Source organism: Malus domestica, chromosome 11, assembly GCF_042453785.1.
Source record: "Malus domestica chromosome 11, GDT2T_hap1".
Lineage (NCBI taxonomy): Eukaryota > Viridiplantae > Streptophyta > Magnoliopsida > Rosales > Rosaceae > Malus > Malus domestica.
Genome location: NC_091671.1, coordinates 37595385 through 37614795, shown reverse-complemented (window position 1 = coordinate 37614795; position 19411 = coordinate 37595385). Strand labels below are relative to the sequence as shown.

Here is a 19411-nt window from a genome sequence, read left to right as displayed (position 1 = left end):
ACCACTCCCGTCTCTTAGGGCAGGAATCCCATGCTTTTCGGGACAAAAACCCAACTGTCCTGTAAGCCTTCCCCTCTCAGAAAAACCGCCATCGTGTGGGTGCACGATTCTTAACGTACACTCATCTCTTCGTCTTCCCCAGATCCCACCACTGCCATTCTCTGCTTAACACGATTGCTCTTCTCACCCCCATGATTGCTCCGTGCACACAGTTCCGTGAACCCGCCTGTAACTCCACCGCATTTGCCCGATGAAGGCCCCTGCCACCACCACTGCTTCTTCCATGACCATATCGAATTGGGTTTTTGTGTTTTCGATTGTTGTCTGCTTTTTCGCATCTTGGTCGCTCGCAATCGAGAATTTCCACCAGGCGTAAGTGATTTCTGTGATGCAAGTTTTGCTTTTTTGGATTTAAAGTTTGGTGCTTTTTTTTTTTTTTTTTGGCTGGTGGGAGAAATCTGGTTCCAATGGGGTCAGCTCGAAACAGCTTTTGGCTTTTGACTTTTTTGGATAGTTGGAGTTGAATTTTGATCATGGTGAACAATATTGCAATGCAGTTGTTATGCTTAGTGAATAAATTTGGAAACTTTTGTTTTAGATCTGAGAGTGCATTTGGTGATTCGAAAAACAAGTTTCAGAAACATGAGGAAGTTGGAAAAGTGCTTCCAAAATACCGAAAAGTTGGGAACTTTTAGCTGATTTATGTCGTTTAGTGTTTTGTTTACAGCATGAAGTATGTGAATGTGCTTCATATGAACAGTGTGCTTCTTTTTTTAAATTTTTTGTGAGCCAATTGATAGTGCAAATTAGAATAATACAGCAATACGAGAGTGACGGCCAAATCACCAATTTTGGATATGATTGTAACGTGCTCTAGATTGTGAAGGTTAAATATTGTTTTGCTCTCGTAGTAGGTAGGATGTTCCTAATGACTAATGAGAGACTATAACGAGGAAAATGAACATCATAAGAAACTATACTCCCTGCCTCAATTGTGCGGTACTTTGAATTTTTGCATCCTATTTTGAAAACCTTGTCGACCCATGAGTCATTTTGTGTCACCTTAATTTTGAGATTACTTGCTGCCTAACCTTTGTCGCTGTTTTTCTGCCAATGTTATGTACTTCGTATTTGGCTAATGTTTGTGTAATATTGCACATACAGATTTCCTATTGTGGAACCTGATCCTGGTCATACAAAACTTCGTCTTTCAAGGGAAGGGTTGGAGGCCATTGAAAGAATAACAAATCCAATTGCAGCTGTTGCCGTAAGATTTAAACCTGTTCTCCTTAGCATCTATAATCCTTGCAATTGATCTTCCTTGTAGCTAGAGTTAAACTGATATCAATGTCTATTACGTAATAGTAAAAGATTATACAGCGATTTTTAATTTTGGAAATCTTACCAAACTTTGGATATTTAGTTTTAGCTAGAGTTGAATGAACTCAATGTTGCAGAGGTGTAGTAGCATCATGTAGGCTACAGGGCAGTAGTTTGCAGTCTCCATGCATACAAATATGACTACAGATTACGATTAAAGTTATTGTCTTACTTTTCCCTCGGTAAAGCAAACTTTCTCTTCTTATGTGTACATCTTGATTCGATTTAAATGGTTGTCTTCTTAGGTTATTGGACCATACCGCTCGGGAAAATCTTTTTTGCTCAACCAACTGCTATCCCTTTCTTGTTATGAAGGTGCAATCTTTATTCCTATTAGTTATAAAACTCTTGCCTTCTCATTGTGGATCTTTCTTGGTTAATCTTGATGCATGGGTTGTTGGGTTTGAACAATATAACAACCATTATTTAATTTTTAAACGCCTTCCCCACAGGGTTTGGTGTTGGACATATGCGTGACACAAAGACAAAAGGTAAATCTAGATGCAACCTTGATATCATGGATGTGCATTATTGTTTTTTGAGAGATATATTTACGGTGGCTATTTGCCTCTTACAGGGATTTGGGTATGGGGAACCCCAATAGAATTGGATATTGATGGAGTGAAAACTTCAGTTTTTTACCTTGATACTGAGGGATTTGAAAGTGTTGGGAAGTCAAACGTATATGATGACCGGTAATCTTCAAGTCATCATGTAATCTTCAATTTTCCTTTGATGGTCATTCAAGTTTTGTATATTATGCTGGGTTTCTGAGTCTGCTTTTGCAGGATTTTTGCTCTGGCAACTGTTATGAGTTCTGTCCTTGTTTATAACCTGGCTGAGACGGTGAGTTGTACAACGTGTGGCGTCTTAGAAGCATGTACTAGTTCTCCTTGGTCCATTATTGTTCAAGCCCAGTTTGCCTTATATGATTTATCTCTTTGGTTGTCATTCTGTAGATCCGTGAAGCTGACATTGCTCGGTTGTCTTTTGCTGTTGAGCTTGCTGAAGAATTTTATGGAAGGTCCACAGTTTCTTTTATTCCTTCTTGTTGTTGTATTTAATTTTTTCCCTCTATTATCAAAACTGACATGTTTGCTCTTGGTTGCAAATTTCATGTGGTAAATAGAGTGAAGGTAAGTTCCAATCCCTTAAATCATTGTTCCTTGCGTGTAATATCTAGCAATAATTTACACGTGAATAGTCGGATTGTTTTGTAGGGACAAGATGTTGCTTTTGAACCTGCAAAACTATTGTGGCTTATCCAGCGTGATTTTTTACGTAAGTTTGAGAAATGCCTATAACATGTTTGTTAAAGTTAAATATGAGCAACAAAGAAGTTACAATGACAGTCTACCAAGATTTGTTTTTTCACCTATCCACCCTTTTTTTCCAAGCTTCCAGCAGAAAGCTCATAGATTGACATTCTGGTGTTTGTTCTGCAGAAGGGAAATCTGTGCAAGAAATGGTTAATGAAGCTCTCCTTCACGTCCCTAACAAGGATGGTTAGTGTTTTTTCCCTCCCTCTATGCTTTATACATAAAAGCACTAGTTATTTATTTCTTTATTTGTTTCCATGGATTTAATAGTGGGTTCTTGGTGACATTGCAGGCAACAAAAATATTGATATGGTATTTTTCACCCTTATATTATCACTTGCCGCTGAGATATTGCTGTTCACGGATTGAAAGCGAACCCTTTTTGTGTCTTTATCAGGTTAACCAGATCCGAGATTCTTTGGCTATTATGGGTGATAATAGCACAGCCTTCAGTTTACCACAAGTATGGGTTTTCCTATTTTCAGCTGTTTTTGCATTCATTTTCTTGGTTTTATATTTTAGTTGGGTGATTGTTCAATAAAGCTTCTCAGCATTACACATTTACAGCAAATCCCTAGATTTTTTTGTTAAAAATGGACAAGATGTTGTGTCAAGTTTCCTTGACGTTGGCATGTTTTGGACAAGCTTTATTTTTTATTGTGTGCAGTAGTTGATGATTTCTTAGTTGCTATGCATGCTACATGGTCATCTTAACTTTTATTAAGTCACTTGAGTTCACTGTTGATAAAGTAAGCGTCGTTTTTAACTCATACAAAATAATCCATAATATTGTAATATTGTGCATGTACTTTCTTTTATGTTTCCAAGGGTAGGGAAAACAAAAATTGAAGTTTTGGATTCTGAGTTGTTTTCAATTGCCCTAAGGCTTGTGAGATGGAAGATATTTATCTTTGCACACCTGCACCCTACCTATTCATTGCATTTAGATATTCCGTGCTCTGGGAATACTATATTTTGTATCGGGAAAGTTTTTATGATTACAGAAATTTATAATTCCAGTTATTGCTATCACTGCATCACTCATGTGATAGGGAGAGGTAAATGTGAAACATGGTTGACTAGGATTGCTATTCCAATCAATTTAAACTTCCCTTTCCTGTAGATATATTTTCTATTTGTTTGTCAAGTGTTTTGATTCTGTGGTGATTCCAAACTTTTCAAACAGCCTCACCTTGACCGAACGAAACTCTGCGACATGAAGGATGGTGAGCTTGACCCAATGTATGTAAAGAAAAAGGAACAACTAAAACAGCTTGTTTCTAGTATCATCCGTCCAAAGGTTGTGCAGGGAAGAACTCTAAGTGGAAAGGAGTTTGTATCTTTTCTGGAGCAGGTACCTGTTATATTATAGCGTTGGTTGATTAAAATCAGCTACGATAGGAGAATCGTTAAGTTTCATTAAAGTTTATGTTGTGTGGCATTCCATCCATTCGGAATTGAAGATAATAAAAATAATGGATCCTACCTACATTTGTTCTTTTAGTTTATTTGTGTGTGTGTGTTTTTAATTATTTCTTCTTTCAGATTCTTGAAGCGTTGAACAAGGGGGAGATCCCATCAACAGGCTCTCTGGTGGAGGTTTTCAACAAGGGTATTCTTGAGAGATGCTTAAAGCTCTACCATGAAAGGATGGAAAAACTCAGTTTACCTCTCATAGAGCAATCTGTGCAAGACTACCATGAAAGGTCCATGGAGGAAGTGATGAAACTTTTTGAGGAGCAACATTTTGGCCGTCACCATGCAAAGAAGTCAGTCGAGCAACTACAAGAAGAAGTAAACAAGGTATATCCACTTTGTAATAGTAGCCCTATACCCCTTTCCTCGTCACGTTTTACATATTTTGTTGGCACCCTCACTTGCACCAGCTACGCATCCTGCAATTTTTTTAACATGACTTTGCTGCTTAAACTCTGGGATTTGTTTAGGTGTTTAAGAATGTGGTCTTGGCAAACGAATATCAATCTTCAAAGCTCTGTGAGGCATTGTATACCAGATGTGAGGATAAAATGGACCAACTTCAAGTTCTCAGGCTTCCATCCATGGCAAAATTCAACGCAGGTTTCCTGCAGTGCAACCAAAGTTTTGAGCAAAAGTGTGTTGGACCTGCAAAAGCAAACTATGAGGTTCGCATGATGAAGGTCAGGCATACCTTGTGTCCTCCATTTTTTCCCCTTGTCTTCATTTTTCCCCGTTGGGTGCAAAAGCTCATTTATATGATGTATATGATTTGATTCGCAGATGTTGGGGAAGTCACGTTCTCTATTTATAAAAGAATACAATCACCGGCTCTTCAATTGGTTGGTCGCCTTCTCCCTTGTCATGGTGGTTGTTGGCCGGTTCATCATAAAGTTTATATTGATAGAAATCGGGGCCTGGATCCTCTTCATCTTCTTAGAGACATACACAAGGATGTTTTGGTCTGCAGAGTCTCTTTACTACAACTCCGTTTGGCATGTAATAGTATCCACTTGGGAAACACTCGTTTACAGTCCCGTCCTTGATCTAGACAGGTAACAAAACCCCCCTCCTACTCAGTCCTCAGGATGTTGCTTGGATTGCAAGTCAAGTTGTGTTTTAATTTGTTCTTTGTATTGGGGCAGATGGGCTATCCCAGCCGGTGTCATGGTAGCTCTGTTCATATTATATTGGCGGTGTTACGGAAGAAGCAAACACGGGTCCGGATGGATCTTACCATTGTACAATACCAAAAAAGGCGGGTCGAATCGGCCGAGATCGGACTAAAGAAAAGAGATGGCATGCTTGATATATACTTCGTCTCGGGCAAGAATGTTTTTGTACACAAAGCCCGGCCGGCCTAGCAGCTCCTTTGGAGTTGAAATGTCAGATTCGTTTCACTCTCCAATCGTGAAGAGGTGAAGGATCAAAAGGACTGCTCGTATAGGTCTAACTGTAACAATTCCAAATTGTTTGTTTTGCAGTTATTTTTTTAATTAATTATTTTAAAGTCATTTATGTTTAATTAGCCATTTAATACTGGAATTTGTTCAAAAAAAAAAAGAAAAGAAAAGAAGCTGGAATTGTTTAACACTGTAATGTTTCAAAACGAAAGGAGCAAAGCAAAAAACAGAATGAAAATGTTCACTTCAAAGGGGTATTATTTTATTTTATTTCCTAGTGCCTTCAGTTCTTATTTTATTGATGATGATAGCAGGTGAACTGAAAGCATCAGCAAAATAAAATAAAATAAGAACTGAGAGCACTAGGAAAATAAAATAAGAATTGAAAGCGTTATACTCGTTTTATTTTTGTACTCTTACTTTAATTTGTTCGTACTTTTTACACATCACACGCATATTTTGGTTTCGTCATTTTTCAAGTATCGGTCAACATGCTTCGGTTCAACATGAATATCCAAGTCAGAGTGTCACTCTTTGAAAAACCCATCCTTCCCAAATGAAGTGCCCACATTTAGTCTTGGTGTAATTGGATTATTAGTCTCTATTGTGATAAGGTAGTTGGAAGATAGCCCATGTGGTAAAAAAAACTTCAGTTTAAGCCATTGTGGTTAAGTCTGTTCGGATTTAGACCTAAAATTAAAAATTATGTCATCTCTTCGTTAATTATTAGCACGTGAGCCACACATATGAGGCTAAAACGGGACTCTTCATCGATTGTTAGCATGTGAGGCCTCATATGCTACAATTAACAGAAAGTTGACGAAAATTTCAATTTTTTGCCAAATTCTTAACAGAGTTCACCACAGGGGCTTAAATCTTTTTTTTATTTTTATTTTTACCAAGACTATCTTCCTACCTTATTAATCCAATTATACCTTTACTGACTTGTATTTTTTTTTTTTTTAAATCTGAAGGCAGGTGATGGAGAGAACGAGTGCGAATTAATCAGCGTTACTTAGCTAGATCGATGGATATAGTTTAGTTTCGTTAACATAATTTTGTTATTTAGCCAACGGAAACATATATGTTCCCAATTTGTCTCCCTTATCAGTTCACATACTGTGTCTCATATGAAAGTCATTTCTTATTGGTTTACCCACTTTTACATTGAGTCAAACACACAAATTCTGTTTCTCCATTTTTTTCTTTTCTCCGTGGATCCTGTAGAGCACTTTTAATGTGACATTGTGGTTGGTAGGCTAGGTTATCAACCGGTGGTTTCTGCATGTACTTTCAGATCCTTCACTTTAAACATATTGGAACTTAGTCTGTTTGCCTTACGTGCTTTGAGCAACACCAACTTGCAAGCCACCTTTCATTTATTCCACCACCAGTGCACCTACCGACCACAACCCCATTTAATCCATCTCCATCCATTAACTTATATTAGAACTCAAACCCTAGCTAACCTCTTCACACCTCTGCACCCCATCTCTCCTTACCTCTTGAACACACCCCCGTATATCGATCTTTCTCTCCTTACCTCTCGAACATGCCTCGTACATCTCTCGTATAACCAGCTCCAGTATGGCCACCATCACCCAAATAGAGACTGAAGACGAAGACAGGACAATGACAAAAATGGACGACGATACATTTTGGAATGAGCGGCATTGGTAACATTCCTTTTCCATTAGGGTAAAATATTTCAAACTGGGTAATTAGGACTCTGATAATCAGGTTTTGTTTGTTTTCAGGAATCTGATTTGGACCTGAGCTTCATAGATGCACCTTCGCCACCTTCGCATTTAGAAGACCAGATCCTGCCATATGAGCTGTGCCAGTTTATAAAGAGATATATTGCTTCAAACGACAAACTGGCAAGCTGTTACTACTTGTGTTGGTACTCTGCAGAAAATTAATTCTAAGAAGGTACTGCATTTGTGCTGCGAACTGAACTCGCCCTGCTCCTAGTTACCCCGGAGACACCAACTGACCCCTAATTACCCGAACAAAATATGTTCCTAATTACCCGAACAAAATATGTTCCTAATTACCCGAACAAAACGTGATTAACAGAGTCCTAATTAACATGAGTCAAATCGGCTGAAAACAAAAATACAAATGATTTTTGTATCAATTTTTTAAAACACTATTTAATGTTCACTTGCGGTCTAATTCTTGGGCAATCATTGAGTTGGGGCCTACTATAAAGTAAACCTCATCTACGTAGCACATTAGCTTCTTCCATTCATTCGATCCATTAGGTTCTTCAATTTGTTTAGAGAAGAAACGAGAGACAAGAAAACATTTTTGATTACGATTAAAAGGAACAATCTCAAATGGACCAAGATCAAATTTCGGGTCATTTCTTGGTGAACATGATCTGCCATAATCTCTTCGATCCCTTCATTTATGTGCCAAAATAAAGAGATATTTGGTAGGAAAGTGGAAGATACTTTTTTGTATATGAAAATCAAAGGGAGTGGGAAAGCTGCTGTAATTCTTTGGAAAAGCCCGATTCTCTTTGTCTTCGAGCTTTCATTCCTCAATCTACTGTCTCAGCCGACTGTTGGGCAACAGCGGCTGTGGAATGCGTTGAAGCACTCTACTTTAAAGAAAAGGGAGTCCAAGTTGAGCTATCTTTCAAACACGTTGTGGACAGGGCTCCAAGAAAACTGTGGAGGCCTAAGCCAAAAGAGGAGCTTTCAGTTGAGAAGGAGGACGGCTACGTATACGATGCTTTCGATTTTATCATGGAGCACTGTGTTGCAATGGAGCGCGATTGGCCATACAATAAACCTCCAATCAATGTAAGCTAGCTAGCAATCCAGTACTTGTATTATAATACTTTTGAAAACATAGAAGATTTTGGGTTGACAAAACTGTATTTCATTACTTGATTAACATGAATACAATGCTAACTAACTCAGCACACCATCCTATCACAAATACTAATATCTCTTAACACTCATGGAATAATCTAAGCCAACCTCTTTAAATGGCAGTGTCATAACAAACACATAGAAAATACATATCAAATTCCAAAACAAAAAAAATCATAGCAAGAGAGAAACTTGAAGTTAAAGGCCATCAACGTTGCTGCTGGAGTCAAATCGGCTGAAAACAATGTCGGGGGTAGGGATGGGCAATGGTTATGCGGGCGGGTAACCGCGGTTAATTTATCCATAACCATTTATGCTCATACCCGCATAACCGTTTACCCGTTGGATAATTGTCTAAACGATTATACCCATACCCATAACCGCATACCCATTTAACCGTAACCGTTTAATACCCGTTTACCCATTTATCATTTTTAACCCGTTTATCTTTTTTTTTTACCATTACCTTTTTTTCACCTGTCTACATGTTTTTTAACAACTTGAAAATTAAAAAAAATTGTCATATTTTTTTTTTTGACAATTAAACACCGTTATAGGTACATTCATCATACATTTCCATATTTTAATTTTTTAAGTCCTTATACCATTCCAATAATTGAAATAATAGTTTACAGACGATATTTTTAACTAGGGGTGGGCACTTAGAACCGAAAACCGAAACACGAATCGAATCAAACCGCACCAAACGGTTTGGTTTTGCGGTTTTGAAACGGTTTCGGTTTCAAAACCGAACCGCGGCACACAAAACGGTTTGGTTTCGGTTTTGGGTTTTCAAAACCGCACCGAAACCGAAACCGCACCATATAATAAATAAATGTTATATAACTAATATTTTAAACTTTTCAACTAGGTTATATCTTATAGGTTTGTATTATGGCAAACTTAACCTTTCAATTGGGTTGTAAAGTATTGTGATTGGTGATCAAGTTCAATTTTAGTAGATGTCATGCATAAGGATTTAAAGTTTAAATCCTTTGATGCATTGGATGTTGTCTCAATTTTAGTAGTTGTCATTTGTTGCAGTTTTGGTACAAGTTTGGTACAAGTTAGCTGCACTTTTGGTGCAGATTTTTTGTTCTGTTTTGTGCAGTTTTTTGGTGCAGTTTTGGGGCTGTTTTGGTGCTGTTTTTTTATGAAGTTTTGCTGCATTATTTTTTGGTGCAATTTTGTGCAGTTTTGGTGCAGTTTTTGTTGCTGTTTTTTATGCAGTTTTGCTGCAATTTTACTGCATATTCATTATTTAATATACGAGGAAAATAAAACCGTCTTATGCATAAATAGGTGTATATTTTAAATTGTACATTTTTTTTCTCAAAAATCAAACCGAAACCATTTGAAACCGCACCGCACCGAACCGAACGGTTTGGTTTCATTTCGGTTTTGGCTTCAAAACCGCACCGCACCGCAAAATGTTTCGGTTTCGGTTGTGGTTTCGTTCGAAACCGCACCAAATCGCACCCGCCCACCCCTATTTTTAACTGTTACCAATGAAGGTAAATATAATATTTGTTAAGTATTATTGGGTTACAAAAATTGTTTAGAAGACATTTTTATCAAAGCATTTCTGTCAATTTCACGGTTACCCGCAAGGAATTTAAATTAATTTGGCCAATTCCTTGATGATGAGAATCATCATTCCTGTAGTAGTGTTATTAAGAGAATGACCGATGAATTCCTTGCTAATTTATTGGGTGTTAAGTATTATTGGATCGAGAACATGTTTTGTGTTAGTTTTACATATATAAAATAAATGGGTAAATGGTTACCCGTTTATAACCGTGGTTAATAACCATAACCGTCCATTTAAATTTCGCGGGTAAACGGTTATACCCATAACCGTTTATTTATCTAAACGGTTACCCATAACCGTAACCGTTTAATTTAAATGGGCGGGTAACCGCGGTTACCCATAACCAATGGGTATTTGCCCATCCCTAGTCGGGGGTTGATGAGAATTTTATCGAAGTTCAAAATCCAAGTTTGAGAAAGACGAATTGGGGTTTTACGGTTGGAATTTCGCCAAACTACATTTTTCTGCCATTAAAATTTTCACCTTTTTTTGTGGGTCCATGCGTGGATTTTCCACCATATTTTTATGAATAATGCTAGAAAGATAATTCGTAGATAAAATTTTGAAACTAAATGATGTGTCATCAATAAGAAATAAGCACGTTTATCAACATTTAATTTAATTATCCACTTTCATATCATTTAATTTACAAAATTTTGTCTACAAATTTAAACTCTCTAACATTACTCTTTTTTTTATTATTTCTAATTTTTTTCCTTTGTTCTTTTACAACTTCATCGCCCTATCAATATATATATTTTTTCGGTATGAAAATTAATCCAACCTTACGCCTGCAAAAAAATAATAAAAAATAGTGACACCACGTTTATCAACATTTAATTTAATTATCCATTTTCATATCATTTAATTTACAAAATTTTGTCTACAAATTTAAACTCCCTAACATTACTCTTTTTTTTTTATTATTTCTAATTTTTTTCCTTTGTTCTTTTACAACTTCATCGCCCTATCAATATATATATTTTTTCGGTATGAAAATTAATCCAACCTTACGCCTGCAAAAAAATAATAAAAAATAGTGACACCATATATTTTCACGTTTTCGCACAATGTTTAAGATACTCCAACCATTAAAGAAAAAAGAGAAATTAAAACCAAATAAATACGAAAATGACAAACAAAAAAAGATAGAGAAAATTACGTCGAGTTTGTCGATTTCATGATTCTGGCCCTTATTTCCCTATATTGTGATCAAGAAGACGTGTGTGAAAGAAAAAAGAGAAAGTAAAACTAAATAAATACGAAAATGACAAAAAAATAAAAAAATGAAAAGAAGAGAAAATTACCTCGAGTTCGTCATTTTCATGCTTCTTGCCCTTATTTCCCTATATCGTAATAAAAAAGACGTGCATGATTAGAAAGAAACTAAATTTGCAAATCAAATGATGTGGTTGTTGATGGCTGAATTATTACATACGCGTTGATTAACATGCTTATTTCCAATTAGTGACACATCATTTGGTTTAAAATTTTGGTTATCACTAACATTAACGAATAAAAAATAAAGAAATTAACACCATAACTCAGCTACATTAGCAAGAAACACCTAGAAAATCAAAATCAAGAAATTAACACCATAACTCAGCTATAGACTTCTGTCTTGGCCATCTTGTCCTGGTCGTGGTCGACCTTTTCCGGGGATGGAAACAGTTAAATAGTGTGAGTGGCGGGAAGTGCAGAGTAATACGGTTAGTTAGTTGTAACTGTTTAGTTTTTGTGTTTTTATGTGCTCGTTGTTAGAATGAAAAATTTGAGTGTATGAATTCAATGGATTGTTATCAAGTTGAGCTTATGACTCATAAAGAACAATCACCATTGAAATCCAAGAAAATTTAGAGAGAATTTTAGAGAGAGGTTTTTATCTGTGTATATAGCTTCTTCGATTACATCACTCACAAAGTGTGAGGGAATATTACCGTTAGAGAGAGGAGCTCTCTCTCATACATCATTACATAACTTCATCTCAGCCATCCATCCATAACTAATTGCTTAGGATCATTACAATTGTCATGAGCTATGACTTAATACAATCTAATCTAAGATGCCAACTAGACTATGATCTAATGACTCAGATTAGTTCACCATATAAATCAGCTAATACATTTATAAGTCAACACTCATTTCTAAATGTTTAGTTGATTTCACTCCAAGTTCCTTCTTGAGAGTTTCAAACCGATCCTTTGCCAAGGCTTTGCCAATTGATCTTCTGTTGCAGTATATTAGATCAATGGTTCCATCTTGTATTGCATCTCGGATAAAGTGATACCTCATGTTGAGGTGTTGTCACATAGCAGAGGTATTGTCACATAGCAGAGGTATTGTCACATAGTAGAGGTGTTGCATTTTTGATGGAAAATTGGATTCTTTGGTATGGCAATAGCTGGGGTATTGTCACATAGCAGAGGTGTTGCTTCAACCTGTTCTTCTCCAAAGTTAGCTAGTATAAACCTTAGCCAAATTGCCTGTATTGTGGCTTATGCAGCACTCACATACTCTGCTTCTGCAGTGGACAAGGCTACACTGCATTGCTTCACAGAGGCCTAAGAAAATACCCTTGAACCTAAGCTAAATGCATATCCAAATGTACTCCTCATGTCATCTTCACTCCCTACCCAATCACTATCACAGTAGCCAATTAACATAGCTGCTATACCTTTGACATACTCAATCCCATAGTCCAAAGTCCCTTGTACATATCTCAAGACTCTCTTGGTAGTTCCCAAGTGTTTTCTAGTTGGACTATGCATGAATCGACCTAGTAAACAAGTTGCATACATCAAGTTAGGTCTTGTAGTTGTTAAGTACAACAAACTACCAACAATCTTTCTATATAGACCCTCATATGCATTTTCGCCACCATCAATCTTACTCAGTTTCTCATTCACTACCAAAGGTGTTTGTACCATACTCAGGGCTTCCGTATTTAGATCTTGTATAAATACTCGGGGGACTCAAATGTAATTACGTAATAAAGGAAGGGGCAAATATGTAATAAGTGAGGATCCCTTATTCTATAAAAGGGACTCCTCACCCTTATAATCCTCAAGCCTTACTCTCACCCTCAGAGGCTCTCACTCTCTCTCCCTCACAATCCAAATAGAGAAATACAATATCAATGTGGACGTAACCCAAACATTGGGGTGAACTACGATACATCTTTTGTTCTTTACTTTCTTGCAGATTCACGATCGGATTTACGTTGTTCCAAAACCCCTCCGGTTTTGTGCATCAACATTTGGCGCCGTCTGTGGGAAACGATACGAAAAGTTGTGACGGTTTTCTTTCATTTTTTTCACCTCCACCGTGGATCTGCAAAACCCAAGAGACAACCAAAACTCTCTCTGCCTCTCTTTTGCTTTTGATATCTTTCACCTCTTCAAACAAAACACCACAAACTCTCTCTCCCCCCTCTCTGCACCTCAAAAACTAGCATCTTCTTCGATCCTCCATGCCTTGTGAAATTTCCAATCAGCTTCCAGCCGCCATAATACGACACATTAGTATTGTATCATTATATCTATACGAAAACTTCAGTTGATGGGCACTGTTTACCAATAGTGATTTCACGAAAATATCTTTGGTTTTTCTTCCCTTTCCTGCTTTGCTTTTTAATGTTAAACAGTGGATTTACAAATTTCCACTTACTATTTGTTGGCTGGGGGTGCCATTACCTCTTGGAAGATACCTGTTTGTTCCATTTGCGTCCAGAATCTCCCAAGTTCTCTCTCCTACAAACCACAAACCAAAAAATCCTCTCTCTAAAAAGATCACGAACCCCAGCACAATCTCTCTCAAAAGCTGTTAACCACAACACAATCTGATCCCGATTCGAAGAAAGCTTTAAGCCCAGAAAAAGTTCGGATTCATTGGGAGTTTGTTTTGATTTTTTGTGGAAGAATTCCAGTTTCCAACACTTCATATTCTTCAATTACAGGACCCAGGATGATCTCGATTGGATTTGGGGAAGCTGAGGAATGGTGGCTTTCTCTCTGTGTGCGTATCGGTAAGGCTGAATCTGGGTTTGCTCTGAGTCTGCTCTGCTCTTTCAATTTCAACAAACAGGTGCAATCGTGCAGGTCCAGGTCAGTCAAGTTGTTGAACTTTGAAGGAAGGGAATCTCAACAACAAGAAAGAGTAATCAATCGAGAAAGAAATGGGTGGGAGTAAGAAGGCGTTAGGGACGACATGGGAGTTCTTCAAGAGGAGGGACGAGTGGAGGAAGCACCCCATGCTTTCCAATCAGCTTCACCACGCTACTCCCGGCCTCGACATCGCTCTCGTTGCATTCGGTGTCTACCTCGTCGGCGAGCAGATCTACCACTGCTTCATCCCTCCCTCCCCCTCATTCTTATCATCTCATCACGCATACTCTCATTCTGTCTCTTCAACCTCCGCTACTCATTGAACAAAGAATTCTGGAGAAACTGGAAGTGAATGATTTGCGGGCATCTTTATGAGAATTCGAGCTCTGAGAAGATGGAGAAAAATAGAGGAAAACAGAGGAAGCTGGAGGCATGTGTTCTACAAGGTCCGGTCGGAGCTCAAGAAACTCATGGGTTCTGATGCTGGAAGACTCGCCAGATGTGTCATCGCCGATGTTCTAAGCCTCTATCAACATTCGCCTAGCTCCGGAGACATCATCAACTCTCTCTCTTTCTCTCTGGTACTTCCAGCTTCGGAGACATCGTCATCGCCAACTGAGTCAAGTTGTAGGAGTTGATATTGATTCTGGCGACCCCACGCGGGGTGTCGACGCTGGAGATACAAACCCCATTGATTTTGTGAGTACAACCCCAAGCAGAAGAACAAAATACTGCAAAATATAGTTGAGAAGTTCACAGGCTAACAAAAAAATGGGAATCATGGAAAGATTAATGGGACTGTGGTGCTGATGAAGAAGAATGTTTTGGACTTCAACGATCTCAATGCTTCGGTTCTCGATGGCGTGTATGAGTTGGTCGGCCAATGGGTTTCTCTGCAGCTCATCAGTGCCGTTCATGCTGATGATTCCATAACTACCTAGTTATGCGCAATACCAGCAACACCCTAGTATTGGGCAATACCAGCAAAGCCCCCGCGTTGGACAATGTCAGACAAATTCAGATGTTTTTTCAAAATACGATAGTGGATTCTCACATGGGAAGTGATTGGAAAAACACTAAAGGGAAGAAGATAAAAAGTGAGGGAGGACCAGAGATAATTGCGGTAGACTCATGGACCATGCAGCAAAAAAAAAGAAAAGAAAAAGGAAACAAAAGCAAAAAGCAGAAAGAAAAGCAGAAAGCAAAAGAAGATAAAAAGAAGCAGACATAATTGCGGTGGTGATGACATGCAGAAAAAAGAATTATGGGCGTGACCCATCGAGAAGAGGGTCAGATTTTATTTTTGAATGATGTGATTTATTTTTCTTATCTTTCGAAAATATCTGTATAACCCCATCAGAGGGTAATCAATAATAAAAAAAAAAGGCAAGCCCAAAATAATGGGTTGGAATGTTATGTAGAGGGCGAAGGCCCATATGCCTAAAAGAGCCAAGCCTTCTATTATTATTAACCAGGTGATCAAAAGTACGTCCAGTACTACAAAAAATTATCCGGCAGCCTGCCGCTATTATTACCAACCAGGTGATCAAAAGTATGTTCAGTACTCCAAAATTATTCGGCAACCTGCCGCTATTATCACCAACCAGGTGATCAAAAGTACTTCCAGTACTCCAAAATTATTCGACAACCTGCCGTTATTATCACCAACCAGGTGATCAAAAGTACGCCCAGTACTCCAAAATTATTCAGCAGCCTGCCACTATTATCACCAACCAGGTGATCAAAAATACGTCCAGTACTCCAAAATTATACATGAGCATCACTCATGTCAATCATACATAAAAATTTATGAGCATCACTTATGTCAATCATACATAAAAATTTATGAGCATCACTTATGTCAATCATACATAAACATTCATGAACATCATTCATGTCAACATTCATGAGCATCACTCATGTCAACATTCATGAGCATCACTCATGTCAACATCCATGAGCATCACTCATGTCAATCAACCAAACATTCATGAGCATCACTCATGTCAATCAGCTTCGAAAGCTTTATTTACAAAGCTCCAGCTTCGAGAGCTCCAGCTTCAAAAGCTTCATTTACAAAAGCTCCAGCTTCAAAGCTTCACATGCAAAGCTTCACCTACAAATACCGCCTTCGAACAACTGCCACTTCGGCCCATACATGGATTCAATTTGAAGTCTCCAACCAACAGACTTTATTGACCGAAGACTTAGGGGACTACACTATGTACCATATATTGGGCCTCATGATAAATACTTGGGGGACTTAGCCCATCACTTATGTATTAAGGAGCGAGCCCTTATTTTATAAAAGGGACTCCCTCACTTTCATTAGAGATCACTCATTCTTCATGTACTGAGGAGCGAACCCTTATTTTATAAAAAAAGACTTCCTCACCATCATTAGAGAGCATTAACTCTAGCCCATCATCCATGTATTGAGGAGCGAGCCCTTATTCTATAAAAGGGACTCCCTCACCTTCAATGTCACAAGCCGAGCCAACCAAGGCAACATAAGCCACAAGCAGAGCAGCCTCGCAACATGTGCTACTTCTGGTTGAGCATCATTTTAAATTGGGCACCGCCTCATATCGAGTATCAGTTATAGACGACATCTAGTTACTTCGGCCCACACATGGACTGAATTTCAAGTCACCAACCAAAAGACTCTCTTGACTGAAGAATTGGGGGACTACTGTTTGTACCATACTCAGGGCCTCCGTATTTAGATCTTGTATAAATACTTGGGGGACTCAAATGTAATTACGTAATAAAGGAAGGGGCAAATATGTAATAAGTGAAGAGCCCTTATTCTATAAAAAGGACTCCTCACCCTCATAATCCTCAAGCCTCACTCTCACCTTCAGAGGCTTTCACTCTCTCTCCCTCACAATCCAAACAGAGAAATACAATATCAGTGTGGACGTAGCCCAAACATTGGGGTGAACTACAATACATCTTGTGTTATTTACTTTCTTGCAGATTCATGGTCGGATTTACATTGTTCCAAAACCCCTCCGGTTTTGTGCATCAACAAAAGGTATGCTAATTGCCTTGCAATCCTTCAACCCAAACTTTTCAAGCAATGTACTGGCATACTTCTTTTGATGTATGAATATTCCTTTCTCAGTTTGAATAATCCCCAAACCAAGAAAATGATGTAATAGACCTAAATCAGACATTTCATACTAATTCATCATCTCTATTTTGAACTCCTGTATCATAGTTTATGAGCTTCCAGTGTAGATAATGTCATCTACATATAAAGATACAATGAGAATACCTTCATCACTGGTCTTAATGTATAATGTAGCCTTACTTGGACTCTTTTTAAAACCAGCCTTACTGAAATAATTGTCAATTTCATCATACTAAGCCATAGGGGCTTGTTTCAGACCATATAATGCCTTTTTCAACTTGTACACTTTGTCTTCTGATCAACATATACTTCTTCATGTAAAGTCTCATTAAGGAAAACAGACTTGACATCTAATTGGAACAATTTTCGTTCATTTTCAGTTGCCAAGGCAATCAAGGTCCTAATGGTGTCTAACCTTGCCACTGGTGCAAAGATTTCATTGAAGTCAACTCTTGGCTTCTGGGAATATCCTTTGGCTACCAATCTAGCCTTGTTCTTTTGCACCGAACCATCTAGATTCAATTTAGTCTTATAAACTCACTTGACACCAATGATTAGCTTATCATAAGGTCTATTAACTAACTCACATGTAGAGTTTTTCTCAATCATTTTTGTCTTAGTAGACATTGATTTCTTCCATGCTTCATCTCTTGCTGCCTCTTCAAAAGACTCATGCTCAACTATGCACAAATTGCATCTTTCGTACACTTTATTTAAACTCTTGAATCTTAGAGGTGTATGATCAAATTCTTATGGACCTGTGTAAGCAGCTTGAGAAGATGGAGTGATAGAATCAACATTTACTTGATCAGTTTGATCTTATAAGAAACCATTAGTATCATCTCCTTCAATTTCATTCATATTTGTGCTCCCTTCATCACAGTGTACACTTTGATCTTCATAATTTCCAAAGATATTCACATGCTTAAAGCCTTAGAATTCCAGTTCCAACTAGCATCTTCATTGTATATGACATTCCTGGAGACAATCATCTTCTTAGTTTCAAGATTATAGAGCATATATCCCTTTTCACAAGTTCCATATCCCAGAAAAATACATTTAGAACTAGTTACATCCATCTTCTGTCTTAATTGGATTGGAACTTGAGCATAAAATAGACATCCAAACATTTTAGATGCTTGATCCCTGGCTTTCTCCTACTGAAGGCTTCAAATGGAGTCTTTCTGTTCAATGCATTGGTTGGACTTCTGTTGAGAATATAGGCTGCAGTGTTGATTGCTTCTGCCCATAATTCAAGTGGAAGACCCTTCTCAAATAACATACAATTTTCCATTTCCACCAAAATTCTATTATTTTTCTCTGCCACCCCATTTTGTTGAGGTGAGTAAGCAACAATGAGTTGCCTCTCTAGTCCAAGAGTTTCACAGAATTTAGTAAATTTAAGGGAGGTGTATTCACCTCCTCTATCACTTCTTAGTCTTTTCAGCTTGTATCCACTTTGCAACTCAGCAATGGCTTTGAATTTCTTAAACACACTGAAGGTTTCAGATTTATTTCTTAGAAAATAGACCCATCTCATCCTAGTACAGTCATCAACAAAGGTGAGAAAGTATATGTTCCTAGCCTTGGTTGATGTTTGCATAGGACCACATATATCTGAATGGACTAATTCTAGTGGCAGTGAAGCTCTCCAATTGGTTTTGCTTGGAAATGAATCTCTGCAATGCTTCCCAAAAGCACAACCTTCACAAATACCACTTGCATTCTTTAACTCTGGCATACCAACTACCATGTATTGTTCCTGTAATAACTTCAAAACATTCATGTTTAAATGCTCCATCCTCTTATGCCATAACTTAGTAGATTGGCAAATAATAGTTTTCATTGCCATATTCCTGGTTGAAGTTTAAGTGGGAAGCATCTATTGCCCTTCATAGGTACCTTCACAATAAGGTTAGTGCATGTGTAGTCATCATAGATACATACATCAGTCCCTCCAAACACCAAGTAATGACCACTTTCCATCATTTGCCCTACACTCAACAAATTCTCTTTCAATCCAGGAACCAACATAACCTCCTTAATGTATCTTTTGCCTTGCTTGGTCTCAACCAACATATGTCCATTTCCAGTTACATCAACAAGTTGCCTTGTGCC

At 37.8% G+C, this 19411-nt stretch overlaps 1 pseudogene across 1 annotated transcript; it reads left to right on the top strand.

Annotated features, from left to right (window-relative positions):
• LOC103448919 (uncharacterized) lies at positions 1–5689 on the top strand (annotated as a pseudogene). The gene is made up of 16 exons (XR_011573591.1): positions 1–372; positions 1165–1267; positions 1626–1695; positions 1833–1871; positions 1958–2075; positions 2169–2226; positions 2340–2516; positions 2601–2661; positions 2826–2885; positions 2992–3011; positions 3097–3162; positions 3886–4053; positions 4245–4502; positions 4646–4858; positions 4959–5230; positions 5321–5689. The product of XR_011573591.1 is annotated as an uncharacterized protein (transcript).
• The last annotated feature ends 13722 nt before the right edge of the window (positions 5690–19411 follow it).